This window comes from Pezoporus occidentalis, unplaced genomic scaffold, assembly GCF_034315485.1.
Source record: "Pezoporus occidentalis ecotype Australia unplaced genomic scaffold, CSIRO_AGI_Poc_V1 ctg16, whole genome shotgun sequence".
Classification (NCBI taxonomy): domain Eukaryota; kingdom Metazoa; phylum Chordata; class Aves; order Psittaciformes; family Psittacidae; genus Pezoporus; species Pezoporus occidentalis.
This window is the reverse complement of record NW_026913425.1, coordinates 5,515,662-5,531,790: the sequence shown is the minus strand read 5'-3', so window position 1 is coordinate 5,531,790 and position 16,129 is coordinate 5,515,662. Positions and strand designations below refer to the sequence as shown.

The following is a 16,129-nucleotide window of genomic DNA, read 5'->3' as shown; positions in this document are numbered from 1 at the left end:
TTAATTTACTATACCTGTCATAATATATTATCAGTATGCATTACCTCATTTGAGAGCCTCTTCTTGTTGTATATAGCAAGTGGCAGGAAAAATATAATGTGATACAAATAACCTTTGGGTTGATTTAACTCTGCATGCTGAGACTGTCCCAGTACTCCTACTTGTGTTGATTGCACGTTAGCATTCAGACAGCGGCAACAGTAATGACAGAGGGAGACACCAGAGCCAATCTTTAAAATCTCCAGTGAGTTAAGCAAAGCAGGCTACAAAGGGGCCAGAGGCTAATTATCATATCAACGTTTGACTTGGTGGTAGCACACTGAATTGGACGGCAAGATTACAGTCTGAGAGTATTAGATCCTCATTGCTTCTTCCCCTCCATTACAGTCTATCATATCCCTACCACCAGGCACGCTTAAAGACACACCAGAGGAAAGAAGAGGAGGATATAGAAGTCAAAAGAACCATAGCACAAGTAAAATGTGCCAGTTGCATCTGGGGGTATTTTGTACCTTAGGGCTGAGTGATAGATTTCCATAGGGTAAGGTTATTCAATGCAAAATAATAATAACAAAGCCTGTAATGGCGTTCTGTGTGTCCTCCACCCCCCTACCCCCCATTATTATTGTGTGATAATGCGCTGTTACTCATTCAATAATAATACAGCTTTAGCTGGTCCTGAATAGCTGCTCACACTTGACATGCTTTGAAGTATTTGCATGGGTAGCTCCTCTGTACCAAGATTTAAACAAAGGGAGGCATGAATTCCAACATTAAGTTTGTCCTTTACTTCCTGCATCTCACAACCTATACCTGCTCTTAAATACATACCAACCTTATCGTGGTCTGCTCAGTTCATTGTAATAGGTAGGGTAAGAGAGCAAACACAGGTTTCAGTGATTACCTGTCCGGTACAGGAACACAAGTCGGCAAACATTAGCTTAAGAACAAGCCACTTCATTTTTGACAAGCATTATAGACTACTGGGGAAAATAAACCAGCCCTTTTTCTATTTTTAACTCTGATTGACACAGTGCCCACTTCAGACTGACTGCAAGCCTAACTGCTGGGCACTGAGTGATGGAGAGGGGGAGTGCTCACACTTCTGACTGCTGCAGGGCAGGAGGAGGGAGCTGGAGGCAGCAGTGTGGGCAGGAAAACAGGCAAAGATGAGTTCCTTGAAGGCAGGGACAGCCCTTTCAGTGGTGGATGCCTGCTCACGCCCTCTGCATGCTTCACGATAATATTGCTGTAGACATGGATGAACTGAGGCTGACCTAAAGAGAAATGCTAGAGTCCAAAAATGTGCCTAGTTGGCTTTTTTTCTTCCCTTCAATCATTCCTCTTTTAATGTATTGAATTCAGTTCAATACTAGACTAGAATAACTCAAATAACTAGAATAACTACTCAGACCACTCCAAAACCAAGCTGCACTGTCAGTGGTTGAGTGGTTCATCCCCACTTAGGGTATGCTGTCCCCCTGAGGCACAGGTCATGCCCTGTTTTCTAAACATTGAAAACCCTCAAAATAAGTATGAGTTTCATCCAAACTCAAACACTTCTTGACCCTCTATAGTTTATAGTGCATTCATTTCTGACATGGACTGTAGATTATTATTAGCGTTAAAGAGCAAACAAACAAAAGCCCTCACCCACTTTTTCTGTCTTAGGGCAAAACTTTCTTTCCTCTTTGGAAGAAAAACGGAAGTCCCAAATGCACACAAAAAAGTCGCTGTAGTTATTTGTTGTTTTCAGTTGTTGGTGGTTTTTGGGCGGTTTCACTTTTTTTCTCTTTTTGGTGAAGGTATATGTAGCAAATTTTAGCCTGCTGACATGGTCTTATTTTCTCAGACTTTCTCTGCAGACTGTGTAGAGGTAACCCATTGATTGCCTTGGGTTTCTGGGGTCATCACTGCAAAAAAAAACCCTACTGCACTATGCAGAAGCAGAAAGTTCAGGTGCACTATGGTTCTGGATGCTAGTTTTGCAGCAATGATAGAAAGCTGAATTGTAACCTCTTTGGGTGGGGGATACCTTATTTAAAAGCTGATAAGGCTATTGTATTTGGAAGCTAAGGTTTTCCTTTCCTTACCAGGAGACACTTTGGGAAAATGGAGGAAGTGATATCACTAGGGTTTAATGAACCTAGATAATTAAGGATAGTGAGGAAGTCTCACAGAATCTGTTGCTTAACATGCTGGGTTTATGAGCTTGGTTGCATGGGATATTTAGGAGACTGCTAGTGCATTAAAGGTGAAAGTGGGAATTGAAAAGCCTAGTAGCTATTTCTATGCACGCGTTGATATTACTTCTTTTCCCTATTATACTGTGTTATTTGCATATAGTTTAATGCGGGTTATATTTATGCATATTCTGTAGTAAGCACAGAGTTTAATCTAATGATCTGCTGTCGTTTAGCTTAATCCAGTTTGGAAAGGCCAGCAGAAGACACTGGAGCTAGTATGTTGCTGGCTGTCCCTCATCAACTGTCATGCATTTTCCCCACTGCTTTTCAGACAGAACAAATACATCAATTCCTCATTTTCCCGCACTGATGCCAGCTGCCGTGTTGAACACGCAGCTCTCAAGAGCAAGCGCATCTCTCAGGCTGGAGGCTTACCAAAAGATGGCTGCTGGACAGTGCTCTCCTCAGAGCTCTGGGGAAAGGTTTCCCTCCAGCCAGCCTGGGGAGGCAGTGAGCCCGCAGAGCTTGCCAGCACTCTCAGCAGAGGCTGGGTGGAGGATGCAGCGAGTCTTGGCTAGCTCGCTCCTGCCGTCTCCCGCCTGTGAGCAACTTCCCAACTGCCCTTTTCCCTCAAACGATTGCTTACTGTTTGCAGAGATGTGAAAATGTTGGTGTGCTGCTCACGGGGTCAGTACACAGCCTTCCTTGTCTGACAGTTCACACTCGGCAGTAGCTCCTGGAGGGGGAACAAGTCACTGCCGTCTAAGGCAGGGCGTCAGCCTGCGGTGCATCGGCTGCGCTGGGGAAACCGCGTGTCTTGCATGGTGGCTCTTGGCAGAAAAAGGAAGGTAGTTTCTCGCCCTGGGGTACAGGGCTCTTCTCTTTCTTTGTATTCTGTGATGTGGGGCCTAGAAAGCTGCCTGTGAGCTCATCTGGCCATGATGGCAATTTGAAGCCTTACAATGGACGTCTGATTTCCTTTATTGTCCTTTTGCTATAGCTTGCTGTGTTGCTGTCATGCTGCTTTTTACACAAATGGTATCAGTGTGAATTTAATTGTGGAATCTTCCAGCTATCAGACTTGATCTTATTGTTGTCTTAAATTGATATTCTAGCGCCTTATTTTAACCAGCATCTATTGCTAGAGGGGTTTTTTAAGAACAAACAAGTATTAGATACAGTCATTCACTTGCTTGTAAAATAATTTATCTGATAAATATTTGGTTTTGTATTTTTTTGTCCTTCTTCCTCAAGAGGAGGGGTATTACAACTCCATAAAATTTGCCTCGTGCCTACTCACAGAATAGAAAACACAGCATTTAAAAGCAATAACAAGCCAGCTTTTGATATCCATCTTCTTAATGGCCCTGTGTTTAATCATAGCTCTGAGATAAAGTGATAAAAGATTTCCCTTGGAAAGTTGGAAGCATTGGCTCTTTCAGCATTGTAAACGATGCATGTGAAAAGAAAATGCGCACACTTTCTCTTCTGCAGGTACCCGGAGGATGGAGGAACTTCTAGTCATTCCTGCCACTATTATTTGATGCGAGCTTTTTGTTTTTTTTTTTTTTTTTTTTTTTTAACAAACACATAATAATGCTTAACCAGATCCACAGTTCCAAGCTGGAAGCTGCAGTTATTCTTAGTGATGATTAAGCCCTTCTCAGACTCTCAGACTGCTGTCATGTTTTTGTTCTCCAGCTCATCACTAGAAATGAGTGCTGAGCTCACTGCATTGAAGCCAGATTTAAAATCTGACATCATGGTACTTTTTTCTGTGATTGGGTTAATCACACTGGTGCTGATGCTGTGTCAGACACTGGAAAGTGAAGGATTCACATGTACTGTGAACAAGTCTTCAGTGGGAAGTCAGCTATGGAAGGAGTGGAAGACCTCAGTCTTGGTGTGATTAATATGACTCTGCTGGAGCAATGTGTGTGACTGCCAGAGAGCAGTTTACACTCATGTGGCCATAAAAGGATCTCATTCCCATGTATATCATCTCTACTTTGAAGTCAAGGAAATTCCATTAGAAGGGAACAAGTGTGAGATCAAAATCAAACACCAAAGAGTTGTGATCTTCTTGCTTCTAAGAGGCAAGTGTAGAGATTTCACTTTTCAGAGGTTGCTGTTGTGTGAGCTGACAAGTTTGCTTTGCATAATTATGCTTGACTACAGCCATACCAAGGAAAGGGAGTGGTGATGTTCAATGCAGGCGCAAACATAACAAAAGCTGAGGGCAGGCGTCTGCAGAATATTGATAACAGGATAATGCTGGTTGGCAGAAGAGTAAATGTGTTGCAACAAATCTCTGAATCTCATTCACATGTACTTTGAAGGCCGTTGGCACAGTGGGTTATGGAAATGCAAAGTACTATTACTCTATGGCTCCTGTTTTCTTCTTCCTAGGTTGTTCTTTCAGACAAAACACTGCACATGTGCCAAAGTACCTACATCACACAAAGAAATGCAGTGTGAGGATGGGGTCACCTGTTCGTATCTTATTCATACATGGATTGTGAGAGAAAACATACTGCATGAGAACGCATGAGAAAGGATCAAAGTCACAGCAGCAAAGCTGCTCAGGATGGAAAGGTCAGGTGCAGTGCTGTCTGAACAGTCTGTTTAAAAACCAGCAGCTCTAGGATGGTCAGAAATCCACTTATACATCACTGAGTATCTAAGCTGGAATCCTCTGCCACCCTGTTCCAGCACAGACAGCTCCTGGCAGATTTCCCTCCTTTATACCCGGTATGAGAAGCAGGAGCACTTCAGGCCAAGACAGCATATTTTCCAGACATTTTGTAAGTCTGCTCCAGGGGATTCTCAGTTCCTGATTGCTTTTCTCCTTTTCCTTAGCCGTCCTGTCAAATCTGACAGCCGGGAGATTTGAGGGAGAGCTTTGTTCTGTCTGCTCAGACTTTTTTCTCATTTCTTCTCGAGAAACTCCAGAAACACTAAATGCTGGTCCCCTCTCCCTTTACAGATGACCAAGACCAATGCAAACACTGGCAATGGCTTCCTCAGCTGGAGCTCCTCCATCTCAGCAGAGCTGTGGCTGTTCGCTGACATTCCCATGTGGGGAGGGACCTCTCCCTTTGCGGGATGCTGGAAAAGCCCTTAGAAGCATCACGTGCACCTTGCTTTAACTCACCACAGATAGTTTTTCTGTCAACGTGGACAGTGGGCATAGATCAGATCATCTTCCAGATTCTCCTAGGGTTCTTTGGGGCTCAGACCAAAGTAGCCTGTTCTGAGAATAGTTTTGTAAAGAGCTTTTTTAAAATATCTTTTTATTTCCTTTGGTTTTCTGGCTAGTGGGGGAGAGCTGGGGCAGAGACTGTGCTTTACTGCTGGGGTGTTCTCTTCAGGAATTAAGAATGGAGGTCTTTATTTTATCCCAGTAGCGATGTAGGATTGAGGTTATCATGAATTATGCTCTAGAGCTCCTTATATTTTCTCACTGCTAAACAGAACAGTTGTTCTGACCCCCACACCTGGCATCTTGTTGGGGTGGGTATGTGCTATTGTCATGCCTGGTCCTGCCCCAGGGAGGCTAAGGAAGTCCCAGCATCTGCTGGGGCTAGGGGCTGCACACAAAGGGCAGCCAATAGCCCTACACCTGTGGCCAGTCATGACACTTGTGCTTTCCCCATTTTGCAGGTTTTGTAGCCAGTAAAAGGCAGTGGGTTGCCTTGCTAAGAGTGAAGGGGCTGTAGGGCAGTAACAGCAGCATATGGTTTGAAAAATGAGACCCTTAAATACACTTGTAAGAGCCATGGTGCATGAGTGTTGCTCTGGCTTTGAAATGGGTGGTGTTGCAGAGTGGGCTATGTGTCACAAGATCTGGGGTGAGCATCCCAGGGCAGGTGCCAGCAGCTCTGCCACTGTCCTGCCTCTCATTAGACATGACGACAGGCAGGGGGTCTTGGCATGGCCCACAGTCAGGGTTTCACCCATTCAGGCTGGGTGCAGCATTTTTCTCCCAGCTGCTTGCAGCATCTTTAATTGGTGAAAGAGCTGCTGGTACAGTGCTGAGGATCTCCCTTTATTTACTGGCCGAGGACTATGTTCCATATAAGCCACAGTAAGAAAAGTAAGAAAGCAACAGCTCATATTGAGAGACGATCTGAACAAAAATAGTGGGTTGTATTGAATTTACTCCTGGCTTGCAGGGTTTGTCAGCAAGAGTGGCTGTCATAGGAGTTGGCTGTCATTTTGTCTCATTTTCTTGAAGCACTGTGTAAATGATTGAAGGAGGAGGTATTGACTTATGTCGCTGTCACCATTCTAAAATACGTGGCAGGTGAGAGAGCTTTCTCTGCAATTTATGGTCCCTCAGAAGAAGATCAAAATGATGAAGATTAAAAAATCTCCAACAACAAATCAGAGGAAAGGTAAGACTAGCTCCCTGAGAGCTGGCTATCTCTTTGTACCCATCTCCCTCCTTACAGTCAGATGAATACCACCATCTGACTGTGGTTCCTAGATGAATGGGTGTGTTCATCTGTAGAAATCAGCTTTTGTTATACAGGGTGTTTGTGAATTTTTCATCCCAGAAAGTTTGCTTACTATGGGTGTAGTGATCAGGCATGCTAATGAGAGATGTTTTGCCTTTAGTGAACAAGTTTCTTTTAAACAAACTGAATGTTGTCTGTGTCAGCCCATTCCCACCCAGCATTTTGACCCTCTCACATGCAGTCTCAGTGACAGGAGGGGAGTTTCAGAGTGTCCTGCTTCTCCTAGTCCACCCACCTGCATGGAAGTTCCCAGGGTATCTCACAGCTACTCTTTTTTTTTCAACTGTGAGTAGTATTTCTATCTAAGACAAGTGATAATGACATCAACACTGGCACTTTCACAAATGGAATAACATTCTGTTTGCTTGAAAAGTAAAATCCACTATCGAAAGTATTTTCAGTGAAATTGATTTCTTCCTAGAATTAAACCACAAAATGCTGGGCAGACATGTAGATAAAGATGAGATTTTAATGATATCCACCATGATTTACTGTAGAGATAATAATGAACCCCTGCTCCTAATGACTCAGGTACAATTTTAATTTGGTAAAATATCAGTCCTTTTACACCTGCATTATGAAGAAATGCACAGCAAATTCTGTGAGGAATACCTACTTCCTGTCCTACAGACATCCAAGGAGAGGTCCTCACACATTAACAGAGAAGACGATAAACCCAAACGTGTTATTACTTTATAGCACTGGCTTCTGCAGTTTGACATAGCTTGTTTTTTATTTGAACTCTTTCTGCATAAAATCAGAAGCTTCTCCCAAGCATGAGTGTTCAGTGTCTTCTTGTGCTGTCATGTATTAACATGACAGAAGAAATTTCAGGGCGGTGTCAAACCATAGTATTATATGATTTTATACAGATCAGTGGTACCGAATATTTTGGATGAAGAATCAGAATTCCTCCAAGGTTATGAGACATTTTTACCATTAAACTGTGAGACCTGTAGTTCTGCAGACCAGCTGGAAACCACTTGTGTTAAACCTACAGCATATAAAAACCTTTGACTCCACTTACATAACTGAATAAGGGATAATATTTACCTGCTCTTCTTGTCGTGTGAGTATTGTAAAGATTCGATCATCCTCACATTGTTTAGCGCTTTGGAAACTGTGTCCACATATGGAAACATATGTCCACATTTGAAATACTTGAATACTACCACTATTTTTTGCACAAGACACACCTGGACAATATTTTTAATGGTAGTGCTTACTATGTCATACAACGCAGGAGGTGAATTGAGGTTCATGAAAAACCGGGATACTTCCTCTAAAGGTTCAGGATCTGAAGAGTAGGAACTGGAGAAAAACAGAGTGGAAAAGTCTAAACAGATCTTTATAGACACCTTCTGCTGAGGAATACAGTAGGTGTTGATTCACCACCATTATGTTGAGCAGCACATTTTATACTATTTTTTGAAACATTACTTAGATTATAAAACCCTGGAGCAGCAAAGGCCCTTGTGCTGTACCTGAGAGCACCAGAGCCCAGCAGGGTGCCTTCTCCTGTTTGATTCCCTAAGGACCACTTCAAGTCCAATGCATCAAATTATGATAATCGTAATAGGATATAGCAGAAATAGCAAAGCCTTTTCCATCAGGCTATTTTGCTGAAATTAATTTTCTAAATCTGCTGGCTAGAGCTGAAGGGCATGAAATATAAATTTCTTTCCTTTAATTCAAAGATTTCAAAGGAAAAGTTATTGCAATGACACCAAGGTTGTAAATATCCCAGCATGAACTTTCCTAGAGAGGTTACAACATGTAGGGGAGGCTTCATCCCAGAAAAGTAACATGGCATTCCTTGCTCCCAGATGGGACACAAGGAAGGATGGATAATTGCTTTCTTCAAGGTTGTAATCACAGTGAGACTGGGACCTAAATATTTACCTTGTGCTTGTCATTTTCCAGCAATCAGCTAATCCTGCAGGGTCACGATTGATTTACTTTTGCTTATGTGTGCAGGAGAAAGTGAACATGGGGAGAACTTTGTCCTTTGCATCTGTAAGGTTGGCCACACCTGGAGTTTCGGTAAACCCAAGGCCTGAGCACTGCTGGCCTTTGGTATCCTCTAAACACAAAAATCCATGCCATACCCTGGATTTTTTTTGCATTGGCTGTTGGTCAGTGCTAAAGGCAGCATATAAAAGATGCATTACAAAAAGTCAGAAGCTCATTTAATTCTGCATTAGTAATGTTATTGCTCAGTTGGTGGGAGTTCTACAGATCCTGTGCAAGCTCCCGTTTCTATGCAGGGACATGGGTTTAAGGGACAACACCAGTTTTTCATCAAAAGTTTTCATATTTGAATGCAATTATTATGCCGAAACCAGTATAAAAGGTTCCAGCCATTACACAGTATTACTAATGTACCTGGAAATTTTCACTTTAAATTGCCATCCTAAATTCTTATATGGGTGTCTAAGTGACCAGCCTGGGAAACCCTTTGGGCAACCAGCAGCTCACGTAGGATAACAGCAGATCACATGGGATATGATCTGATCCATGCTTTGAAATCAATTACAAACTTGCAGCTGCACTAGCATCTAGAAAACACACATGGATAAACTACGTGTGGTTCTTCCCTTTTGCTTTAGTATTTGGAGAAGTTCAGAAAGGTCATCTTCCTTGTGGTGCTGGAAGTGACAACGTTTCCATCTGGGGTCAGGGGTTAGGGTCAGGGTCGTCCTAAGTTGCAGTGACATTTCGCTATACCCAAAGTCAGGTGACGGATACTGTTTAAAAAATAGTTTACATGTCAGCAATGCCACGCTAATGCTTTAGGTACATGGGTGAGACATGGGTGCGTCTTCCTTTGTTCTATTAATAAACACTGAATAGCTTTGAATTAAACATTTCCTCACACTGTGAGCAAAACCATGAAGAAGCTATGCTGCTGGCCAGCCTTAAACATCAAAGTGAAGGTGTCTTACCTTAATTACCAGGTAAAACAGACAGCAGGTGACGAGATGCTACCTGCTTTGAAGATAACGATTGAAAATCACAACTCTTTGTGTGAAGCCAACACCCTTTGCTTTACCTCCTCATGACTCTGATTGAGATGACAAAAGGGAAAGGTAGGAGGCTTCTGCTCTGACAGCTACATCAGAAGAGCATCCTGCCTTTGGGAGATGAGGCTGTTAGTACTGGAATGACACTGAGGCAAGTTCATGTCTCCTGTCTTGGCCTTCGAATTGCTGTAAAGGCATAAGGTGTTTGTTTCCCCAAGGTAAAGAAACACTGAGTTCTTTTATGTTTTATGACAGCAGGCTATTCTGCACTTTCTTATGCACACAGAGCTTAACTAAGAGTAACTTTGATCAATAAACCCGAGAGATATTTTTAAAATAGCTAACCAAAGCTGTCCCTCTACATGCAATTTTCCAAAGAATTAACTATTGATAGTGAGTTATGAACATTGCTGGCAGGATTAGCCATCAACTACATAAGAAATCACTATTGATACAAAATGAATTTACCATGGAAAGCCCATGCTTCTTCATTACTTAGGATTTAATTTATCTCACCTCCAAAAACTGCAATCAAAATTCTTCCAACTCTTTGGTTATTTGATTTCAGCTTTCTGCAGGACTGTTATGACAAGCAGGGAAAAACTGCAGCTTTCAAGCAGGTTCACACATACTTGAACTGTCTTAATCCCTAAGGTGGACACATTTCAAGATCAGTAGAAATTATCTTCAAAGGGTAAAGAAGGAAGAGGGCTGTCTTGAGGCACTGAATAGCACTTTCGCTGGAATAGGATTTTATTGCTCAAGATTGCTTTGAAAAAACAATCCTTTATTTTTTAAACTCCAGCTACACTATGCAGAATAACTCAAAATGAAGGTCTTAGATCTGTATTTCTTGGCACAGTTTGTGCCATATGATGACTTTGCTGCAGAGTTATTAGCATCAGTTATTGTATGGAAATTTTGCCTGAACATGGTAACAACACTTTCCAATTGCACACATGCCCCAGTAATAGTTTGATTAAATCGTTGAGGACAGGGTAAACACTTGCATTAACACCAGTTCAAGTGAACTGTCTTATACTTAGTTCTTATTCTGTCACCATAAGAACTAAGTAAGCATGTGAGAAGATATTCTGACACCTTACTACACAGAGGTTAATAGGAGACAGGTACCTATGTCTGTTTTAAAAACAGATCCTGCAGGCAACGTATGAAGTACTTCTGAAAATATTCTCTGATACTCACTTGCGCAGACTCTGAGGTCTCTCATGCAGGTTTGTCATGTTAGTGCCTTCCGCAGGCTCTGGTCTAGAGGTCAGGTTATAAAAGCATGTTGTTAATTGTTTTTACTTGCACAGTCTCTGTAGTGCAGCTAAATCTGCATCAGAGCCTGAACTGAGTGGTGTTAAGTGGTCACACTGTATCAAACTGCGTTTGGAAATTTAAACGAAGGTCTTCTAAAATGAAAAATGTATATTTGTTTTGCTTTTTACTTTCCATTACAAGGTTGTAATGATTTGTTAATGCTGTTTATTTTAACTGCTGACTGGGCCCTTGAGAGTGAAATATTTTTTGCAAGCCTGCAATAGAGAGCAGCAGCACAAACCTGAGTCCTGACAATGTCCAGTAGTTTATTTGATTTATACAAGCTACGTGGCATTTACAGAACATGCAAGAAGAGGCTTGCCCAGTGGTAACCTGAAACTGCCTTTGACTTACAGTGGAGCTACATGATCAGAACAAAGGTTGTTGTATAAAAAGTTACGGTATAACTCATATTGAAACAAGCCAGAGACTAAGGTTTCAAACACGGGAGGAAAAGACATAGGTGATTAAGAAATCCAATGTCTGTGTAATTAAGGCTCTTGCCAGACTGAGAAGTCCTAAAAGAGTATTTGCAGTGATACTTCTCTGCTCACTTACTGGATTAACATAACTAACAAGCAGCGAAAAGGAAAATAATAGTAGTAGAAAAGACTTAGTGGATCTTTTTTATAATTTGGGACTGCTCAAGAGCTTTCTCTGTCTGGTAATGCCAATCTTCCTGAAAGTGAGAATGTGTGGCTGTCACCCTCATAGAGCAGGTTTAGTTTTCAGCTTCAGTGAAATTGTTTTTTACACAAAGTCAAGCCCAAGACAATTACTTATGACTGCTCTACCTGATGGCAGTCCTCTGGGGGCTCTTTTACAATTAGATACATTTTCAAATCAACTCAGACAAAGAAATAAGGCAATTTGCTGCTACTCTGCAATGCCTTTTCTTGAAATAAATGGAACAGATGCCACCTTAGGGTCTGAATTTTATTAATTGCTTTATAAAGCACGCTTTTCTTTTAAAAATACACTCTCTGCATTGGCCTGCTGACCCTGAGAATTCAAACCTTATTATTCCAGTTTAAACACTTCACAGTGCTTAGACAGTTAACAAAGCTAAAGCCTCTCCCAGCTGAACACCAGATTCCCTGGGGAATCCAATCAGACTACTTTATTCTGGTCTTTTAAAAAGTCAGGTCAAATAGCTGTTTGAATTGTAATGATCTCCATGTGAATTCTGGTTACGATAGCAATTGCTGATATCCTCTTAGCTTCCAGACAAACATACTAATTGCATATCATCTTCTGACACATGCAGTGCAATGCTGTTGCTGCTGACCATGATTTTTTTACTCAGATCCAGACTTCGAACTGGATAAACAAAACAAGTATGATAACCATGAGATGCCCTACTTCAGTGAAATTGATACCTAGTCTCCTGCTACGCCTACAAGAAATTTTAAGACTTGTGACTGGATAAGTGGTTCAAAGGTGCTGTCTATATCCAGAAAGCTGCAGTTTGGAAAGACCCAGAAGTAGCTCTTGAGTCATTTCAGCTGCAATTTCTCTAGGCATGGTGTGAAAAACAATGTCACAGAAGGATCCCAAATACGGCTATAGCAACCCTTAAGAGCTTCTGAACAGACTGTAGGAGTGAGAAAGCTTTTAATACTTTTTTTTTTCTTTTTTACTTTTTATTATTTTATTATTTTTGCCTCACTCCATCCTACCCTTTCAGCCAGCCAGCAAGTGATGGAGGATGAGCAGCCGAGGGGCATTCATAGTCTGGCAGTTTTCACTCACTAGGTTAGTATTACAGCCTTGAAAACAGGAGTAATCTATTTAAGTCCCTATGGGTATGCCTGCTCACAGCAAGGTTACATTTTTTTCACTTTTTTAAAATTATCTAGCTGTCTCTTTTAATAGTTCCTTTAACAGTTGTCGCCATAGTAATGTTCTGCTAGATGGGAGTCTAATCTTCTGCAAACAATGAGAATATCTGCCTTTCTTCATGCCAAAATTGTGCAAGTTAACTATAATTCCAGAAATAAAATTATACAATCCCTTTAAAAGGGTAAAAATACATATAGAATCATAGAATAGAATCATAGAATCGTTAGTGTTGGAAAGGACCTTAAGATCATCTAGTTCCAACCCCCCTGCCTTGGGCAGGGACACCTTACGCTAAATCTTATCACATAAATATATCTTTCTCTTTTTGCTTTTTCATTTTACTTGCCTTGCTTTTTTTTCCCTGGAATAACTATTCTGTTACCTGTTCAAAGGAGTATTTTCACTAGGCCTATTTGTCTGCCTTTTATCCCAAATCTTTAAAAAAAGTGGTGATACGTGTTTTTTTTTTAATTAAGTAGTAGCTTATATGCTTTACTGAACCAGGTCCTAAATAAGGTTGGCCGTTGTTAGAAACCTACTGGAGGAAAAGGGTGGGTGTGACATTCTCATATGGTAGGTTTTGTAGGAGTATAGCACAGTAAGCTGGGGGACAGCTGTGCATCCCAAGGAAATGCTCACCAGAAACAGGCACCTAAGGAGTTAGGTATTGGCCTTTACTGTACTGGGGACATTTATGCTACTGGAATGTCTGCTATATTTACCTCCTTGGAAGGAAGGCTCCAGAGCACTTGATGGTTACTTTAAACAGCTATGCTCAGTTACATAACAAAATTTGAAAGGCATTAACTTTACTGATAATGAAATACCCCATTTGAGGAACAGTGTTACCATTTTCCTTGATGTTGCAGAGAAAACATCTAGCCAATGACATAGAGACTTACACTGAGACCACTGAGAGTGTTGATAATAAATTTATCTAGGAATGTATATGCTGAGTGTTTTCCTAACTCATGGTACTGCTATACCTTACTTGGAGTGAATTCAGTGTAATTCAAGAAACATGGAGACAGAAGGGAAAATACTTTGTAATGCTCCGCTGTTTCATTTACAGTGACCTCATAGATGTTTAAGATGCTGAAGGGCCATAAAAGCAGAAGTTGCATACAGAAGCATATCTTGAAGGGCTTTCTAAGACTAAGTCAGTGTCTGTTAAATGTAATTTCTCCATCAGAGTACATCAGCACTGACACTGGAAGGGCTCAAGTGCTACAGTCCAACTTCCCAGTGCAGTGCAGCCATACCCTGCAATAGTCAGTAGGCATTGCCTGATGCCTGACCATTCCTTGAGCCAAAATACATACCTGCCACACCCCCCTTTTCATCCCTGGTGCTGGCAGACCATAGTGTTCAGAAAACTTGGAGGTCCCTGATTCACTGTAATAAGTGACCTAAATATAGTCAGGGCCATAATCTCATCTTTGCAGATGGGGCTATTGAAGGCTCTCTGCATGTCCCTGTTTCCACTTACCAAAGGTCTGCAGCTCAGTATTCAGGAGTAGGAGGATTGTGATGCATCCTTCGAGCCATCTGAGGTAAAAGCTGTGCTTTGTCTCTTCAAGGGTTTTACACAAGTGTTTCACTTGTGCCACTGTTAGAAAAAAAAACAACAAAAACCAACCAAAAGCAGAACTGAAAGAAAAAACAAACAAAAAACCCCACCCCAAAACACCAAACAAACAAAAGAGAGAGTTAAATAGCCCCCTGTCTTATTACCAGTATACAAATTCATTTTGGCTTCCAAGTTAGGCAGTTTAGGAGCAGCAGAATAGTCTGGACATTAATTTTAATAACCATGGATTACTGCCCTGAAGATTTTGTTCAAATTAAAGCAACTTACTTCTCACCCAACCTTCTGTGCTGAATAATAGTGGCAGATGGAGAGAGGAAAATCTGGATTTTTCTGCTTTCAAGGAACTACAAAAGCTAATGAGGTAATGTTAATTGTTCTGTGGCTGTAACTGAAAGAGGTCTCTGCACAGCAAGTACATTGCTTCCTCTTTCTCTTGAGGGTGAAGAGAATAGTGTGTGAAAGAAGTGCAGCTGAGTCACTCTGTTAGGGTGTGATAAATCAGATACTCTTGGTCAAAATTATATACTAGGGTAGGAGGTAAGGAGCAATTTTGATTTTATTTGTTCCTATTATAAGAGCTAGTAGCACTTTAAGTGCTGCTGGCATTACAAAAATGGCTCACACAAGAAAAAAAGTATTTTCCAGTTAACATTAGTACATTTTAGGTCTTTGAAAAAGTAGCTGAGACGTCTTCTCAGAGTATCAGTGACATAACCTAGAATTATCTGCCCACTTTTCACATGTAGCCACTTTATCTGTGCAGTTGAGTATTCTAGTCAAACACAGCAATGAATATTATTTCGTGACAAAATCCTCTAATTTCAATAGCCAGTTTGTTGTCCCTTTTTATCATGGGGCTGTGATATGCAGTCCTTTCCTGTCTTTAAAGGGGAAAAAAAAAAGAACATCATGATATGACTTAAGACTTATTGATAGGTGTGGGCAAAGTAACATTTCCATCTACATTTCATCATTCTCTGATGTCTTTAGAGGCATGGTATTTTACAATGGTTGAAGCTTTCACCGTTAGTAAGCGGTTGTTTCCTAAATAGCCGTTCACTAGATTAACTAAACAACAGTTACAAGCCAATAAAGATTCTCTCAGCTCGAATTGAGAGAAGGACATGCTAACGTCCCCAGGCCAAATGCCACTGAAATCATGTCAGGACTGATCACAAAGACTTTGACCTGTAATTGTGCACAGAGAGTTCAAAACCATGAATGTTTCCAGGAGAGCAGAGCGGAGCAGATAGGCCAGAGCATTCCCTGCCTGCAATTAGGGATGGGTTTTCAACAGAGTGAGCAGGCACCAACCAGCTACCAATTGCTCTCAGTGGGAGTTTCTAAAAAGCCTCTCTCCAAACGCTTTGACAAGCAGGCGTCAAAGGTGAATTTTGAAGACCTAAAGGCTTGACTGCCATTCTCATGTGTGCCCGTGGTGCCCCCGCCGCATCTCCCCAGGGGATACGGGGAAACCAAGTTAAGGATGGGATAAGAGTAGCTCCTTCTCTCTGTGCAACCACAAAGAATAATGGCCCAGTGTGTTGAGGTTTCCTCAGTGCTAAAGTTATGTGGCATTTGTTATCACCTAGGATTTAAACCCTGAGGGTTAAAACCAACGGTTCCCATGGAATAAGAGCT

General features: G+C 41.4%; 1 long non-coding RNA gene across 2 annotated transcripts in view; it reads right to left on the bottom strand.

The window, feature by feature from the left end:
- The window catches only part of LOC134160348 (uncharacterized), a 29,134-nt gene extending 14,605 nt beyond the window's left edge, over positions 1 to 14,529 (bottom strand). The window contains exon 1 of one of the 2 annotated variants that reach the window (XR_009963524.1): positions 14,387 to 14,529. This is a non-coding gene — a long non-coding RNA (uncharacterized LOC134160348). Of the gene's footprint in view, positions 1 to 2,621; positions 2,940 to 14,386 lie in introns of those variants that run through there. The other variant, XR_009963523.1, reaches the window with a different exon arrangement.
- Positions 14,530 to 16,129: the final 1,600 nt, after the last annotated feature.